Below are 19692 nucleotides of genomic sequence, written 5' to 3' on the forward strand. Positions count from 1 at the left end.
TTGCAGCCCGTGACAAGTGTCGGATGTGCACATGCGCACCAGTGAAACGGAAATTTGGAACTGAAGATTTCTCAGTGCCGGAGTGAAGTATATTTCATGTAAAGTGTTATAGGTCTGCTCTGCGGGTCTCCACACTTATACATAGGCTCTGAGAGTATCCACTATTATTTGTCTGCTCTGGGGATCTGCAGCATTACAGCCCTGCTCTGGGGGTCATCAGTATTATATAATTATACATCTGCTCTGGGGGTCACTAGTATTCTAGGTCTTCTCTGGGGTCTCCAGTATTCTAGGTCTGCTCTGGGGGTCTCCAGTATTCTAGGTCTGCTTTATCCATGACCTGTCTAGTGAGTTTCTTGGCTTTCGTGATGTTGTTTGCTCACTAAGAAAAAATTTAAAACCCTGAACCAGAATTAATGATTTTCTCATACCCAGCGAGAAAGAGTTAATAAAATCTCATCAATTAGGTACTGAACCCCCTTAAATTAAAAAAAAAAAAGTGTATTTCATCCTGGAAATAATAAGCCCCCATCCACGTTACAAAAAAATAAACATTTTGTAGCCTGTAAAATGGGACAATGCATCTCTGCTCTAAATGGCACCTCCTTCCCTTCTATGCCTGGCTGTGTGTCTTTACAGCAGTTTACCAACACATATGGGATATCAGAATACTCGGGAGAAATGATTTTTCGTTTAATCCATTGTGGATATTTAATTTTTGGGCCAAAATTAATGTTTAAAAAATTTCAAATTGTTGATTCCACCTGCATTTTTTTACCCCTTTAAAACACCTAAAAAGTTAACAAAGTTTCTCATACATTGAGGGTTGTAGTTTCTATAATGGGCTAATTTTTGTGGTTTTACTATTATTAGACCTGAGCAGGTGCCTGTTAATATACTCGAGTATAAGCCAAGGTTTTAAGCACAAAAAATTTGCTAAAATACTCAAATTCACTTTATACTCGAGTAAAAAAATAAAGTCATACTCACCTTTCTGACGCCCCCCACAGGTCATTTTCTTACATCCATAGATGTAAACAGACAGCAGTCACCAGGATTATGCATTGCTTGATAGATGGCGTTCTAATCAACAAATCCAAGAAACTTTTTCCTTGCCATCCTTAGACTTTTATAGACACCTGAAGATACAGCATTCTTTGCATAGGGACTTCAATGGTAGCACTGCCCTCTACGACTTAACAAGAAAAACTGTCAAACTCAGAAGATGTGATTTCTATGTTAGAGCTTTTGTTGCAAAAACATTTGGTCAAAAATAAGAAATAGAAGGCTGATGTAGGCCTCAAAGAGAGTGGAAAGACTTTGGTACAGACTGGTATAGTTTTGTGGTGCTGCATGTTCAGATGAGAAGAGGAGTATCCTGGAGATATCCTGCCTGCTTGTGCTCTTATTTTAATTTAAAAAAAAAACATTCACACCACACTTTTCTGTTTTTTTTTTCATTTACAAAACTTTGAAAAAACGTGTATCGTTTTTTGTAAATATATTAAAACATTCTAAAACCTATATAAATTTGGTATCCCCGTGATCATACTGACCCAAAGAATAATGTAGATATGTCATTTGGGGTGCACAGTGAAAGCCATAAAATCCAAGCGCAAATGCATTTTTTTCACCAATTTCACTACATTTGGATTTTTTTATCACTTCCCAGTATCACTTTTTATCACTTCCCAATATTAAATACTGTCACTATGAAGTGCAATGTGTTATGCAGATAGCCAACCCTCACACAGCTTTTTACATGGAAAAAATTAAAAAATATGGATTGTTGAAGGTGAGGAGTTAAAAATGAAAAGACTAAAACAAAAAGGGCCACTTATTTTTCTTCTGCTTATGTATCAAGGCATTTCAACAATATTTTATACATCCACAGCATTTGTCTATTGGGATATTATTAATGTTAAGGAGTTTTTAACTTACTATCTTGATATATTGTTATTTAAATAAAAGAGATATAGACTTTTTTCTAGTTGAGCCTTCTTTTTTCTTTTTTTATTACTTTTAAAAAAAAGCATCCCCTCATTATTAGCATAATTTTAAAAGGCTATAATTTCTGAAACAAGACACCTAAAAATACACTTCTGATGTCATAGTAAAGAGAAAAATTTGGATTATCCACCATTAAAGTTGCAGTAAAAAATGTGATAATTATTTATAGCTTTCAATGTACGACTGTAATTTGCAACATTGGATATTTATTTTTCCCTGCAGCATAGAAACACAACCCTGGTATTATATTAAAAAGATTATCTTGTTTAATAATGCACCAGGGATGTGTTGCAGAACATATAGGTGTTTAAACTGTACCCCCCTCCAGCCTGCCAGCTGAATGCAGAATGTAGAAGGTACTACTTATTAAATTAAATACCGTATATACGCGAGTATAAGCAGACCCGAGTATAAGCCGAGACCCCTAATTTTACCACCAAAAACTGGGAAAAACTACTGACTCGAGTATAAGCCGAGGGTGGGAAATGCATTGGTCAAACCCCCCCAGTAGTATACAGCCTTCCAGCCCCCAGAAGAATACAGCAGCCCCTAGTAGTATACAGCAGCCCCCCTGTAGTATACAGCAAGCCCCTAGTAGTATACAGCAGCCCCCATGTAGTATACAGCAAGCCCCTAGTAGTATACAGCAGCCCCATGTAGTATACAGCAAGCCCCTAGTAGTATACAGCAGCCCCCTGTAGTATACAGCAGCCCCCCCTGTAGTATACAGCAGCCCCCCTGTAGTATACAGCAAGCCCCTAGTAGTATACAGCAGCCCCTAGTAGTATACAACAGCCCCTAGAAGTATACAGCAGCCCCCAGTAGTATACAGCAGCCCCCCTGTAGTATACAGCAGCCCCCAGTAGTATACAGCCTGCCCCTAGTAGTATACAGCCTGCCCCTAGTAGTATACAGCCTGCCCCCACGGCCCTTAAAAAAATAAACTTAAATACTCACCCTCCGATGTCAACACGGCTCCCCGATGTCGGCGCGACTTACCGATGTCCCCGATGTCAGCGCGTCCCATCTTCTTTCTTCTCCGCGGCTCCTCTTCACTCTTCCTGCGCCCATGTTTTCTTCTAGCAGGCACATACTATGACGCGGCCGCTGCTGACGTCATAGTATGCGCGGCCATGAAGAAAACATGGCCGCGTCGATGATAGAAGAAAGAAGAGAGAAGAGGAGCCGCGGAGAAGAAAGAAGACGGGACGCGCTGACATCGGGGACATCAGTAAGTCGCGCCGACATCGGGGAGCCGCGCTGACATCGGAGGGTGAGTATTTAATTTTATTTTTTTAAGTGGGTAATTTTTTGGGGGTAATAGACTCGTGTATAAGCCGAGGGGACGTTTTTCAGCACATTTTTTGTCCTGAAAAACTCGGCTTATACACGAGTATATACGGTATTAAAAAAAACTTCAATGACAAAAAAAGTTTATTTTTTCAGATTTATTGTAACGTAATTTTTATGATATGTAAAGCTGTTCAAAAGATATAATCATTTAAAGAAGAGCAGAACAAAACTTCAAAAATTAACCTGATCTTTCAGTCACCAATGACGGTTTGTCACGAAGGGGTAGTAATGTTATATGGTAAAGGCTTGGTCTCCATAACACACCATGCTATACATATGATGTGGGAATTTTCAGTGTGCGGGACTAATAAATGGATTATCTTATCTTATCTATTATGTACAAAATTTAAATTATGAAGCTAAATGTACCATGCATGCTTTCCCACATTAAAAATTCCTGCAAATATAAACACGCTTCATCTGTTAAAATTTTTGATTGTATCATCTCAGTTCTCACACATTTCCATCCATTTGAAAGTCACTGAAGTTTGCCATAGCTCTAAAAGAAATTTTTTCGTGATCTGTGGAGGTCTCAGAACTGAAACGGGAAAAAATGCCTAACTTTAGTTCAAGGAAAAGTAGCTTCAAGTTACTATATATTCATATTTAAATTCTATAGAAATATAGATACATTCTATGGATAGAATTTCAGGATATTTGTATGTAATGTAACTCTTTATACTTTATTTGAATTAAAATAATAATATATTTTTCATATAAATAAAATTAGCCAGTACAAAACATTTACTAATTAAAATTTTAATGGATATTTCCATTGAATACATTAGCTGTAAATCAGAAGACAATACCATAAATGTATGAAGGGCTTAGGGCATGCATACATTCAGCTGTGGTCAGCTAACACCTTTTGACGTTGAATGAGGTCTGGGTGATTACTAGAGATGAGCGAGCACTAAAATGCTCGGGTACTCGTTATTCGAGACAAACTTTTCCCGATGCTCGAGTGCTCGTCTCGAATAACGAGCCCCATTGAAGTCAATGGGAGACTCGAGCATTTTTCAAGGGGACCAAGGCTCTGCACAGGGAAGCTTGGCCAAACACCTGGGAACCTCAGAAAAGGATGGAAACACCACGGAAATGGACAGGAAACAGCAGGGGCAGCATGCATGGATGCCTCTGAGGCTGCTTAATCGCACCATTATGCCAAAATTATGGGCAACAGCATGGCCATGACAGAGTGACAGAATGAAGCTAGATAGCATCTAAAACATCCAATAATTGACCCTGACACTATAGGGGACTTCATGCAGAGGCAGCGGCAGCAGCGGCAGGCTAGAGAGTGGCATGGCGACATACCCTAAATGGACTCAGGCTTCAAACCAATGGGTGGCAGAGAGGAACCAAAGGAGGTGAGCAAGAAGCGCTCAAATAATATCGGTACATGATAAAAGTTTGCCAGTATATTTTGTGGATTACACAGCAGGGTGGCGACAAAGTTAACATGGAAGCCATGAAAACAACCCAAAATTCTGCCTGACACAGCTCGTTTGATAAGGGGACCATGTATGGAGGCAGTGAACTAGTAGTAGATTAAAGGTGCTGCAGTTAAAACTATGTTAGTTGGATCTTGGCATGGAGCTGGCGCTCCGCTGCCAGGCGAGCTTTCGCCAATCCAAGCCCCTGTCTCTAGGCTACTCCCCAAACAGCACTTCTAAGAACCTTTTGTATAAGATCAAGTGTAATAGCGTTCTTATAAGTTTAGGATATGGCGGGTGAGGGGAATGGAAACAGATGCGCAAGAAGCGCTGAAATAATATTGGTAAATGATAAAAGTTTGCCAGTATATTTTGTGGATTACACAGCAGGGTGGCGACAAAGTTAACAAGTTTGTTGTGGAAGCCATGAAAACAACCCAAAATTCTGCCTGACACAGCTCGTTTGATAAGGGGACCATGTATGCCTACAGTTCATGCCAGACGCTGCTCTGGCTGCCAGTCTCCTTTCGAATACAGTTTAAAATAATAACCCTCATCCATAAAGCTCTGTATAATGCTGCACCCCCCTACCTCTCCTCTCTTATCTCAGTCTATCGCCCAACCCGTGCTCTTAGATCCGCCAGTGATCTTAGATCAACCTCTACCCTAGTGCGGACCTCCCACTCGCGTCTCCAAGACTTCTCTAGAGCTGCACCAATTCTATGGAATGCTCTGCCCCGGACTATCAGACTAATACCTAACCTCCAAAGTTTCAAACGTGCTCTTAAAACCCATTTCTTTAGGCAAGCCTATAACACTCATTAACTGCATGAAGTTTTAACTCTTCTACTAACCCGTCCTGTGTCGTCCTCCCATCTGTTATCCATCAACCAACAGGCACCAGACTTCTATGCAGTCCCATTCACCCTGGACCTGGTGACGGCTGAGTGGTTCAAGCGACAGCAATTCCATTTATTATATTTTGTTCTATTCCCTAAGAAGAATGGCTTGACCATTAAAAATTCTTTTACCTCGTGTTACCCCATCATCTTCATAAACCGTAAGCTCTGGCGAGCAGGGACCTCACTCCTGTTGTTCCATACAAATGTTGTGCTCTGTTACATTACATTTGTATTTGTTTCCTATGATTTGTAAAGTGCTACGGAATATGATGGCGCTATATAAATAAAGATTACTATTATTATTATTATGGAGGCAGTGAACTAGTAGTAGATTAAAGGTGCTGCACTTAAAACTATGTTAGTTGTATCTTGGGATGGAGCTGGCGCTCCGCTTCCAGGCGAGCTTTCGCCAATCCAAGCCCCTGTCTCTAGGCTACTCCCCAAACAGCACTTCTAAGAACCTTTTGTATAAGATCAAGTGTAGTAGCGTTCTTATAAGTTTGGGATATGGCGAGAGAGGGGAATGTAAACAGATGCGCAAGAAGCGCTGAAATAATATCGGTAAATGATAAAAGTTTGCCAGTATCTTTTCTGGATTACACAGCAGGGTGGCGAGAAAGTTAACAAGTTTGATGTGGAATGCCCTGTAATAGCTCTTGGGCGGTGTGCCTTTTATCGGCTAGGCTCAGCAGTTTGAGCACCGCCTGCTGTCGCTTAGCGACGGCACTGCTGCTGTGCCTAGAGCTACCGACTGATGGCGCCATGGCCACGGATGGTAATTCGGAGGAGGAGGAGGTGGAGGAGGGGTGGGAGGAGGAGGAGGTATAGTAGGCCTTTGAGACCTGGACCGAGGTAGGCCCCGCAATCCTCTGCGTCGGCAGTATATCACCAGCCCCAGGGTCAGACTCGGTCCCAGCGTGCACCAAGTTAAGTGTAGTAGCGTTCTTATAAGTTTGGGATATGGCGGGTGAGGGGAATGTAAACAGATGCGCAAGAAGCGCTGAAATAATATTGGTAAATGATAAAAGTTTGCCAGTATATTTTGTGGAAAACACAGCAGGGTGGCGACAAAGTTAACAAGATTGTTGTGGAAGCCATGAAAACAACCCAAAATTCTGCCTGACAAAGCTCGTTTGATAAGGGGACCATGTATGGAGGCAGTGAACTAGTAGTAGATTAAAGGTGCTGCAGTTAAAACTATGTTAGTTGGATCTTGGCATGGAGCTGGCGCTCCGCTGCCAGGCGAGCTTTCGCCAATCCAAGCCCGTGTCTCTAGGCTACTCCCCAAACAGCACTTCTAAGAACCTTTTGTATAAGATCAAGTGTAGTAGCGTTCTTATAAGTTTAGGATATGGCGGGTGAAGGGAATGTAAACAGAAGCGCAAGAAGCGCTGAAATAATATTGGTAAATGATAAAAGTTTGCCAGTATATTTTGTGGATAACACAGCTGGGTGGCGACAAAGTTAACAACTTTGATGTGGAATCCATGAAAACAACCCAAATTTCTGCCTGACACACCTCGTTTGATAAAGGGACGATGTATGGAGGCAGCTATATGGACGACTTTTGGAGGAAGCAATGGAGACAACGTGTGGAGGCTGCTATGGAGACAATTTAATTTGGATAGTGCCTGTATGTGGCAGTCCAAAAAAGTTTTCAAACCAGAGGAGCAGGTAGGTGGCCCTCCAGAAAAATGGAATAGATTGAGTGCCTGTATGTGGCAGTCCAAAAAAGTTTTCAAACCAGAGGAGCAGGTAGGTGGCCCTCCAGAAAAATGGAATAGATTGAGTGCCTGTATGTGGCAGTCCAAAAAAGTTTTCAAACCAGAGGAGCAGGTAGGTGGCCCTCCAGAAAAATGGAATAGATTGAGTGCCTGTATGTGGCAGTCCAAAAAAGTTTTCAAACCAGAGGAGCAGGTAGGTGGCCCTCCAGAAAAATGGAATAGATTGAGTGCCTGTATGTGGCAGTCCAAAAAAGTTTTCAAACCAGAGGAGCAGGTAGGTGGCCCTCCAGAAAAATGGAATAGATTGAGTGCCTGTATGTGGCAGTCCAAAAAAGTTTTCAAACCAGAGGAGCAGGTAGGTGGCCCTCCAGAAAAATGGAATAGATTGAGTGCCTGTATGTGGCAGTCCAAAAAAGTTTTCAAACCAGAGGAGCAGGTAGGTGGCCCTCCAGAAAAATGGAATAGATTGAGTGCCTGTATGTGGCAGTGCAAAAAAGTTTTCAAACCAGAGGAGCAGGTAGGTGGCCCTCCAGAAAAATGGAATAGATTGAGTGCCTGTATGTGGCAGTCCAAAAAAGTTTTCAAACCAGAGGAGCAGGTAGGTGGCCCTCCAGAAAAATTGAATAGATTGAGTGCCTGTATGTGGCACTCCCAAAAATTGTTTAAAACAGAGGACCGGGTCGGTGGCCCTCCAGAAAAATTAAATGCATAAAGTACTATAGGTAGAGCCAGTGGGTCCTGTCAAAAAATAGCCAGTTTCCTCTGCTTTACTGTACAAAGAGCAGGAGAAGGAGGAAAATGAGGAGGAGGAGGAGGAGGAGTGGATAAATTATTCAGGTTGAGCTTCCTTCACCTGCTGGAGATTGGAAATTAGGAGAAATCCATGCTTTATTCATCTTGATAAGCGTCAGCCTGTCAGCGCTGTCAGTCGACAGGTGTGTACGCTTATCGGTGATGATGCCACCAGCTGCACTGAAAACCCGCTCGGACAAGACGCTAGCGGCAGGGCAGGCAAGAACCTCCAAGGCGTACAGCGCCAGTTCGTGCCACATGTCCAGCTTTGAAACCCAGTAGTTGTAGGGAGCTGTGTGATCATTTAGGACGATGGTATGGTCAGCTACGTACTCCCTCACCATCTTTCTGTAAAGATCAGCCCTACTCTGCCGAGACTGGGGACAGGTGACAGTGTCTTGCTGGGGTGACATAAAGCTGGCAAAAGCCTTGTAAAGCGTACCCTTGCCAGTGCTGGACAAGCTGCCTGCTCGCCTACTCTCCCTCGCTACTTGTCCCGCAGAACTACGCACTCTGCCGCTAGCGCTGTCAGAAGGGAAATACTGTTTCAGCTTGTGCACCAGGGCCTGCTGGTATTCATGCATTCTCACACTCCTTTCCTCTCCAGGGATGAGAGTGGAAAGATTTTGCTTGTACCGTGGGTCCAGGAGAGTGAACACCCAGTAATCGGTGCTGGAATAAATTCTTTGAACGCGAGGGTCACGGGATAGGCAGCCTAGCATGAAATCTGCCATATGCGCCAGAGTACCAACGCGTAAGAATTCACTCCCCTCACTGGCCTGACTGTCCATTTCCTCCTCCTCCAACTCCTCCAATTCCTCTTCTTCTGCCCATACACGCTCAACAGTGAAGGACTCAACAATGGTCCCCTCTTGTGTCTCGCCAACATTCTCCTCCTCTTCCTCCTCCACCTCCACCTCCTCCGATATGCGCTGAGAAACAGACCTAAGGGTGCTTTGGCTATCAACAAGGGAATCTTCTTCCCCCGTCTCTTGTGAGGAGCGCAAAGCTTCCGACTTCATGCTGACCAGAGAGTTTTTCAACAGGCCAAGCAGCGGGATGGTGAGGCTGATGATGGTGGCATCGCCACTGACCATCTGTGTTGACTCCTCGAAGTTACTCAGCACCTGACAGATATCAGACATCCACGTCCACTCCTCATTGTAGACTTGAGGAAGCTGACTGACCTGACTACCAGTTCTGGTGGAAGTTGACATCTGGCAGTCTACAATCGCTCGGCGCTGCTGGTAAACTCTGGATAACATGGTCAGTGTTGAATTCCACCTCGTGGGCACGTCGCACAACAGTCGGTGAGCGGGCAGTTGGAGGCGGCGCTGCGCTGCCCTGAGAGTGGCAGCATCTGTGCTGGACTTCCTGAAATGCGCACAGATGCGGCGCACCTTCGTGAGCAAATCAGACAGATTGGGGTATGTCTTGAGGAAACGCTGAACTATCAGATTTAACACATGGGCCAGGCATGGCACATGTGTCAGTCTGCCGAGTTGCAGAGCCGCCACCAGGTTACGGCCGTTGTCACACACAACCATGCCTGGCTTCAGGTTCAGCGGTGCCAGCCACAGATCAGTCTGCGCCGTGATGCCCTGTAATAGTTCTTGGGCGGTGTGCCTTTTATCGCCTAGGCTCAGCAGTTTGAGCACCGCCTGCTGTCGCTTAGCGACGGCACTGCTGCTGTGCCTAGAGCTACCGACTGATGGCGCCATGCCCACGGATGGTCGTTCGGAGGAGGAGGTGGAGGAGGGGTGGGAGGAGGAGGAGGCATAGTAGGCCTGAAACACCTGGACCGAGGTAGGCCCCGCAATCCTCGGCGTCGGCAGTATATGACCAGCCGCAGGGTCACACTCGGTCCCAGCCTCCACCAAGTTAACCCAATGTGCCGTCAGAGATATATAGTGGCCCTGCCCGGCAGCACTCGTCCACGTGTCCGTGGTCAGGTGGACCTTGTCAGAAACGGCGTTGGTCAGGGCACGGATTATGTTGTCTGACACGTGCTGGTGCAGGGCTGGGACGGCACATCGGGAAAAGTAGTGGCGGCTGGGGACCGAATACCGAGGGGCGGCCGCCGCCATGAGGCTGCGAAAGGCCTCGGTCTCTACTAGCCTATAGGGCAGCATCTCCAGGCTTAGCAATCTGGAGATGTGCACATTAAGGGCTTGGGCGTGCGGGTGGGTTGCACTATATTTGCGTTTCCGCTCCAGCGTCTGGGGTATGGAGAGCTGAACGCTGGTGGATGCTGTGGAGGATCGTGGAGGCGACGATGGGGTTTTTGTGGCAGGGTCCTGGGCAGGGGGCTGACTATCAGCTGACACAGGGGAAGGAGCAGTGGTGTGCACGGCCAGAGGTGAACGCGCTTGTTGCCACTGAGTGGGGTGTTTAGCATTCATATGCCTGCGCATACTGGTGGTAGTTAAGCTAGTAGTGGTGGAACCCCTGCTGATCCTGGTTTGGCAAATGTGGCACACCACAGTCCGTCGGTCATCCGGTGTTTCCTTAAAGAACCTCCAGACTTCTGAAAATCTAGCCCTCGCCGCAGGAGCCCTCGCCACGGGAGCTTCACTAGTTGACACATTTGGCGCTGATGCACCAGCTCTGGCCCTGCCTCTCCGTCTGGCCCCACCACTGCCTCTTCCAACCTGTTCTGGTCGAGGACTCTCCTCCGTCTCAGAAGCACTGTGTTCACCCGGCCTCTCAACCCAGCTTGGGTCTGTCACCTCATCATCCTCCGATCCCTCAGTCTGCTCCCCCCTCGGACTTCCTGCCCTGACAACAACTTCCCCACTGTCTGACAACCGTGTCTCCTCATCGTCGGACACCTCTTTACACACTTCTTCCAGTACGTCAACAAGGTCATCATCACCCACAGACTGCGACTGGTGGAAAACCTGGGCATCGGAAAATTGCTCATCAGCAACTGGACAAGTGGTTTATGACTGTGGGAAGGGTCCAGAAAACAGTTCCTCAGAGTATGCCGGTTCAAATGGCAAATTTTGCTGGGAGGGGGCAGACTGGGGGGGAGGAGGCTGAGGTGCAGGAGCTGGAGGAGTGCCGATTTCGGTGACATGGGTGGACTGCGTGGAAGACTGACTGGTGGACAAATTGCTCGAAGCATTGTCGGCAATCCACGACATCACCTGTTCGCACTGTTCTGGCCTCAACAGTGCTCTACCACGAGTCCCAGTAACTTCAGACATGAACCTAGGGAGTGTAGCTCTGCGGCGTTCCCCTGCTCCCTCATAAGCAGGTGGTGTCTCACCCCGCCCAGGACCACGGCCTCTGACCCCTGCAGTAGTTGGACGCCCACGTCCCCGCCCTCGTCCTCTACCCCTAGCCCTCGGGTTAAACATTTTGAAAATGAGAGTTATAACTTTAACTTTTTTTTGTGTTTTGTTTTTTTTGTGTGTTTTTTAGTTTTTAAAACCAAACGATGCTATCCTATTGCTATGGCTATTTTCTAGCCAAGTATGAAAGCACACTGCTATGCCAGATGAAATGACGCTGAGTTATGAAAAAAACAAACGTAAAATAAAAAAGGAAATGGCAGACTGTGCCTAATTGAAATACAACCCCGGGCCCTAATAAATTTTCCCACTTCGGTCTTTGCGATGGATATGTGCGTCACTAAAACACAGTGGTCGCAAGTCTGACTCCAAATTGCTCACAATTTGCTAGTAGATGCACTGCAACAACTACAGCCACCAGCAGATCAACCAGAAATCAAATATATATAACGCTACTGTAGGCGTAATTAAGCCGTTTGTATTCTCCTATGGCTATTTTCTAGCCAAGTATTACAGCACACTACTATGCCAGATGAGATGACGCTGAGTTATGAAAAAAATAAACGTAAAATAAAAAAGGAAATGGCAGACTGTGCCTAATTGAAATACAACCCCGGGCCCTAATAAATTTTCCCACTTCGGTCTTTGAGATGGATATGTGCGTCACTAAAACACAGTGGTCGCAAGTCTGACTCCAAATTGCTCACAATTTACTAGTAGATGCACTGCAACAACTACAGCCACCAGCAGATCAACCAGAAATCAAATATATATAACGCTACTGTAGGCGTAATTAAGCCGTTTGTATTCTCCTATGGCTATTTTCTAGCCAAGTATTACAGCACACTACTATGCCAGATGAGATGACGCTGAGTTATGAAAAAAATAAACGTAAAATAAAAAAGGAAATGGCAGACTGTGCCTAATTGAAATACAACCCCGGGCCCTAATAAATTTTCCCACTTCGGTCTTTGCGATGGATATGTGCGTCACTAAAACACAGTGGTCGCAAGTCTGACTCCAAATTGCTCACAATTTACTAGTAGATGCACTGCAACAACTACAGCCACCAGCAGATCAACCAGAAAGCAAATATATATAACGCTACTGTAGGCGTAATTAAGCCGTTTGTATTCTCCTATGACTATTTTCTAGCCAAGTATTACAGCACACTACTATGCCAGATGAGATGACGCTGACTTATGAAAAAAATAAAAGTAAAATAAAAAAGGAAATGGCAGACTGTGCCTAATTGAAATACAACCCCGGGCCCTAATAAATTTTCCCACTTCGGTCTTTGCGATGGATATGTGCGTCACTAAAACACAGTGGTCGCAAGTCTGACTCCAAATTGCTCACAATTTACTAGTAGATGCACTGCAACAACTACAGCCACCAGCAGATCAACCAGAAATCAAATATATATAACGCTACTGTAGGCGTAATTAAGCCGTTTGTATTCTCCTATGGCTATTTTCTAGCCAAGTATTACAGCACACTACTATGCCAGATGAGATGACGCTGAGTTATGAAAAAAATAAACGTAAAATAAAAAAGGAAATGGCAGACTGTGCCTAATTGAAATACAACCCCGGGCCCTAATAAATTTTCCCACTTCGGTCTTTGCGATGGATATGTGCGTCACTAAAACACAGTGGTCGCAAGTCTGACTCCAAATTGCTCACAATTTACTAGTAGATGCACTGCAACAACTACAGCCACCAGCAGATCAACCAGAAATCAAATATATATAACGCTACTGTAGGCGTAATTAAGCCGTTTGTATTCTCCTATGGCTATTTTCTAGCCAAGTATTACAGCACACTACTATGCCAGATGAGATGACGCTGAGTTATAAAAAAAATAAACGTAAAATAAAAAAGGAAATGGCAGACTGTGCCTAATTGAAATACAACCCCGGGCCCTAATAAATTTTCCCACTTCGGTCTTTGCGATGGATATGTGCGTCACTAAAACACAGTGGTCGCAAGTCTGACTCCAAATTGCTCACAATTTACTAGTAGATGCACTGCAACAACTACAGCCACCAGCAGATCAACCAGAAATCAAATATATATAACGCTACTGTAGGCGTAATTAAGCCGTTTGTATTCTCCTATGGCTATTTTCTAGCCAAGTATTACAGCACACTACTATGCCAGATGAGATGACGCTGAGTTATAAAAAAAATAAACGTAAAATAAAAAAGGAAATGGCAGACTGTGCCTAATTGAAATACAACCCCGGGCCCTAATAAATTTTCCCACTTCGGTCTTTGCGATGGATATGTGCGTCACTAAAACACAGTGGTCACAAGTCTGACTCCAAATTGCTCACAATTTACTAGTAGATGCACTGCAACAACTACAGCCACCAGCAGATCAACCAGAAATCAAATATATATAACGCTACTGTAGGCGTAATTAAGCCGTTTGTATTCTCCTATGGCTATTTTCTAGCCAAGTATTACAGCACACTACTATGCCAGATGAGATGACGCTGAGTTATGAAAAAAATAAACGTAAAATAAAAAAGGAAATGGCAGACTGTGCCTAATTGAAATACAACCCCGGGCCCTAATAAATTTTCCCACTTCGGTCTTTGCGATGGATATGTGCGTCACTAAAACACAGTGGTCGCAAGTCTGACTCCAAATTGCTCACAATTTGCTAGTAGATGCACTGCAACAACTACAGCCACCAGCAGATCAACCAGAAATCAAATATATATAACGCTACTGTAGGCGTAATTAAGCCGTTTGTATTCTCCTATGGCTATTTTCTAGCCAAGTATTACAGCACACTACTATGCCAGATGAGATGACACTGAGTTATTAAAACAATAAACGTAAAATAAAAAGAAACTGGCAGACTGTGCCTAATTCTACTCAAACCCCTAATAAATTTTCCCACTTTGGTGTTTGAGGTGGATATGTGTGTCACTAAGAGCTAAACACAACGGTAGCAAGTCCCCCTGCAAATTCCTCACAATATGGTACTAGCTGCAAATAAAAAAAAAAAAAAATTATAACGTTATTGTAGCCCTAAGAAGGGCTGTTGGGTTCTTTTAGAATCACTCCTGCCTAACAGTAAGCTAATAGAACACCCTAACGCTTTCCCTGACCAGCAGCAGCTCTCTCCCTAGCGGCATCCAGACAGAGAATGATCCGAGCAGCGCGGGCAGCGGCTAGTCTATCCCAGGGTCACCTGATCTGGCCAGCCAACCACTGCTATCTACGTGTAAGGGTACCACGTCATGCTGGGTGGAGTGCAGAGTCTCCTGGCTTGTGATTGGCTCTGTTTCTGGCCGCCAAAAAGCAAAACGGCGGGACCTGCCATTTTCTCGAGCGGGCGAAATACTCGTCCGAGCAACGAGCAGTTACGAGTACGCTAATGCTCGATCGAGCATCAAGCTCGGACGAGTATGTTCGCTCATCTCTAGTGATTACTATTCTTTTACAACAATGCCACCTATTGTGGCAAGCTCACAGTACCCACTGACTTCTATTGTGCATGGTGCAATTCCAGCCCATAATGCGGCTTGGCTGGGTATATTTAACCCCTTAAGGACGCAGGGTTTTTCAGCTCATTTCTCGCTCTCCAACTTCAAAAATCCATAACTTTTTCATTTTTACGTGTACAGACCTGAGTGAGGGCTTATTTTGTGCGTAACAAATTTTACTTTCCTGAAATGTTATTTATTTTAACATGCCGTTTACTTCGAAGCTGAAAAAAAATTCCAAATGTGAAAAAAAAAACGCACATTCTTGTGGGCTCAGTTTTTTTTTACTTTGACTGTGCACTCAAAATAACACCTCAGCTTTATTCTTTGGTTTGGTGCTATCGCGGTGATACTAAATTTATATAGGTTTTATTATGTTTTAATAGATTTTCAAAAATTAAACAGGTGTACAATTAAACAGGTGTACAAAAAAGAAAAAAAAAATTTGCCATCTTCTGTGCGACATTTTGTGCGACATTTTGATCCTTTTTTATTTAATTTATTATGTGATGTAAAAAGGTGTAAAAGTCTCATTTCGGACATTTGGGCGCCATTTCCCGCCTCAGAGGTCACCACCAGCCGTAACCGTTTTTATATTTTGATAGATCGGGCATTTTGGGACGCGGCGATACCTAATATGTTTGTGATTTTTACTGTTTATTATGTTTTATATCAGTTCTAGGGAAAGTGGGGTGATTTGAATTTTTAATATTTTATTAATTGTTTTATTTTTTAAACTTTTTTTTCTTTTTTTTTCCACTATTTCTTAGACCATCTAGGGTACATTAACCGCTCCTACCATATACTGCAATACTTCTGTATTGCAATATATGGCATTTTTGCAGCTCCTTTATTACAATGAGCCACTGGCTCATTGTAACGAATCTCCAGAAGCCATGTAGCCTCGTGTCAAACGAAGACCCGAGGCTACCATGGCAACCGACGATGACTTTGCCAGCGGCAATGAAAAGGTTAATAGCCGCGATCGGTGCAAGCACCGACCGCGTTTATTAGCGGTGTGGGTTTTCTGCAATATGCAAAAACCCCCACCCTTGTATGAAGGGGACTCAGCCCGTGAGCCCTCTTTATACACTCCTTATACCTCTGCGCCGTAGAGCTACGGCGCAGAGCGTTAAGGGGTTAATGGATATCAGCGGGTGATTTCCTACAGTCCGCAAACAACATACTGCTCCTCTCTAAGGCAAAATATTTTTTATGGTCTGATTAGAACCCAGCTTGTAAAAAGTGACACCTTTGAACAAGCAGTCCAAATTGGTAGCTGTAACATAGACAATGTCTATTCTTGGGTTAGGTCACAGGCTCTCTTGTGTGGGTTTCTGCTCATGTGACATAGTTGGCAACACTTGTGTTCACATTCATCATTTTCCTTTCATATCATAGACAAGGATTCTTTACAGAGAATGAGACTATGGAACTCACTGGCACAGGATGTTGTGATATTGAATTGGTTGATACATATAAGTTCACATTGCCAAATTTGTAGTTGTTTGTTACATATTGAGAGCAAACTGGAATCATCACCATTTGAAAACATCTAATTTTTTACTTTTTTACTCGTTTTGTGGCACTAAAAGCTGCTGTATGGAGTTCTATTTCACCCACATTAATGGGGAGGCTGTTCTTAACCGTTATATTCAGGCTACAATGCATTAATCCCTTGCGCCACAGCCTTACATCCCACTTAAAATGATAGCATACTTCCTGTGCCACCCTGTGCCCAAATTAATAAATACCTGCCTTTGTCTGATCTTTGTACTTTAATTTAACGTTAAATACTATTTTTTATATCTGTATGTCTGAAGAGTTTAGCAAAGGTGCCCCGAGTTTAGACATTTCATAAAAAGAAATGTAAAAGTGCACATCTAAAGTCTTACAATGAAAAGGTTAATTAACACGGAATGAACTTAGATAAGGCCCTGCCATTTCTGAAAAATAATTGTTTTATAAATGTTCTGAATAGCATTCTGATAAGGATACAATAAATTCAGTCAAGTGTTTTCTATAAAAATGAAATATGTAATATCTGTTGGAAATGGATTGTTTGATCAACTTTGCAATCCGTATTTCTGTGGCCAAATTAGCATAAAGCCTGTTGATGGCTTTGTTTCTGAAGGAATGCGGAGTGCATAAATATGCACAAAGGAAAAATGCAAGTCACAATATGAAAGTTCAGTCTCTATCATTTATCTGAAGTGAAATAAAGGGTGCTCAGCTAAGTGGTTACTATCCCGTGGGCAATACTGGATGAAGTGAAGTGCATTCATGAATAAAACATTCAGACTGCATCTGCTCAGTGACTGATTTCCACAGTGCACGCAAGTCTATCTTACAGTCAGAGTCATTACTTGTCCACATGAGAATAAAACTTTTAACATTTTATTTCTGTTTTTGCTTCCATGAACATAAATATCATCCTATGAAGTAAAGCATCTGTTATATCCACATGATGCAATACACACAGTCATTAGAACCCATAGCTTTTCCAAAAGAAATATATTTTTATTTAGGCTAAAACTAGTAAATTGTCTAAATAAATAACCAAATGTCATCAAATTGGAATGTTAAGAAAGATGGGTCTCTTTAGAGAGAAAGTATTACAAGATGTCGGTGGGATCCCTTCTGTAGTTTTTATGCAGAGGGGAACTGACCATCAGGTAAGTTGAGCCTCTCACCTCAGGCAGCACCAACCACATTACAATCAAAAAATCAATCCACAGTAGTTTGAGACTGTGGAGTCATACTTTGTACAATCTATAAGTTGGTATGGTCTAAAATCTAAATTTTTAAAGCATTCTGTTGCAGACAGTTTGATAAATCTCCCCCAGTGTCTTTTGTTAATATTCCTTTACTCGCAATTGTCCATATAAAATTCCATAAAAATTCAGACACATAACTTATCTTCTCCCTCTGTAAAAATTCCCACCCCCGCCCTCCTTGGCCAGTAGATAGGAGCATACCATCCCTTCACACTCACAAAGACAGCCAACTTTTTTCAACCTTACTTCTTTCCCTAAATTTATATATTTAATTCTTTCAAAATTTTTCACCCTTTCCAATTGGGTTTCCCATTCTTTCAAACTGGGGGTACAGTAGATTAACATTTTTAAATGATAATATATCTAGCAATAAACAATGCCCTAATAATCTGATTTTTGATAAGTAGTACCATTTATAATAATCATCCCATTTAATAAAAAATAACATGATATTTTATTATTGGATGGGGTGGCAACTTTCTATAGTTCAACTCACTCAGCAGATTAACTACGTTCAACCCTAACCTAACACTATCTTAATCTGGGGCTTGTAGCTTTTTCAGATAAATAAATCTTCATATTTATTGATGGTAGACTCTACTAATGTACATGATTGTCATCTGTTCCAGGTGATGGCACTGTTTTTGTCTAAAAATGACTTTATAAAATTACGTAAAAACATAATCGGAGCACCTCTTGGCACGCCGGCTTTTAATTTATGCACACACCCACTCTCCTCATTCTAGTCTGGTCTCGACAGTTGATCCTATAGACAGCTGGTGAAATCATCATGATCACCACCATCATGTATATATGTAATGTGAATGGAACTCTGTATGCGTGTAGTATCACCTCAAACTCTGGAAACAGCCCAATTAGCAGGAATATGTTTAGCTCAGATGAATAGCTGCTTTAAGCACATCTAATTTATATATTATTAAAAAGGATTGTTTCTAAGGACCCAAGAGGAACATTCAGTTTTCATTATTAATGCCCATGTGCTGGTGTTCATTTGTAGTCACTGAGCTGTTTGCAGATTCATGGACTAAACCAGCTTGTCATGAATATTTACCCATTTTAGTTCATCAGCTCTTTTAAAACTCTTCTTTATCCTTTCTGGATTTAAAGTAAGCACCTTCTTTTTGCTACACCTACCTACTGTTATATGAAGTTTTGTTACACACAGTTCAAACAACCGTATACTAAGGATGTGTTCATATTTTGACCAGTTTCCCAAAAGACACTTTTGATGCACTTTAGCAAGAGTGTATTTGGTCCCGCAGTTACTATATGCTATGAATTCACAAAAATTTGTTCCATTTGCCCTATGTAAACCACATGTACAAAGAGCTGTACAAATAAATATTGATATATATTTTTGAAATCAAGTAATTTTTATTAGAATTTTATAATGCACAAGATATACAAAGAAAATACAAACACCCAAAAGGAAAAATTATAGACAGGCAATGTATCCTCTCCCAGATTCAGTAAACTGTTTCAAGACACAAAATAAGAAAAGATGTTAAGGAATTGGGCTTCCATCAGAAGCAAACCCTCCTGGTGGTGGCGGACCATCACACAGGCATTCTATAACTGAAGCTAAGACATAGGTTGAATAGAGTTTTACTTGGTAAACCCAGGTTATCCATCTATCCACTGCGCCTCAAACTTCTTTGGACATTTATGTTTCAAGTAGAAACCCCTTCATAGTCATATTATGTTGGTAACTATATTTAAAAATCGTATTCTTGAGTAGAAGGGGCAGAAGCCTGAAAGCAGCGATGCTGCACTAGCATATAAGATATAACAATTTCTGAAGAAAGAGCAAGGTCATATTGTAAAGATCTGTATCTATATCCAGGGTTCTGTGTTGTATTGAGCCAACCTGAGCCGCAAAG

At 42.7% G+C, this 19692-nt stretch overlaps 1 long non-coding RNA gene across 1 annotated transcript in view; it reads right to left on the reverse strand.

The window, feature by feature from the left end:
* Window positions 1-3557: 3557 nt before the first annotated feature.
* LOC140116568 (uncharacterized) overlaps window positions 3558-19692 on the reverse strand; it is a 38595-nt gene continuing 22460 nt past the window's right edge. Inside the window, exon 3 of the long non-coding RNA XR_011852823.1 lies at window positions 3558-3901. This is a non-coding gene — a long non-coding RNA (uncharacterized lncRNA). The remainder of the gene's footprint in view (window positions 3902-19692) is intronic.

This window comes from Engystomops pustulosus, chromosome 2, assembly GCF_040894005.1.
Source record: "Engystomops pustulosus chromosome 2, aEngPut4.maternal, whole genome shotgun sequence".
NCBI lineage: Eukaryota > Metazoa > Chordata > Amphibia > Anura > Leptodactylidae > Engystomops > Engystomops pustulosus.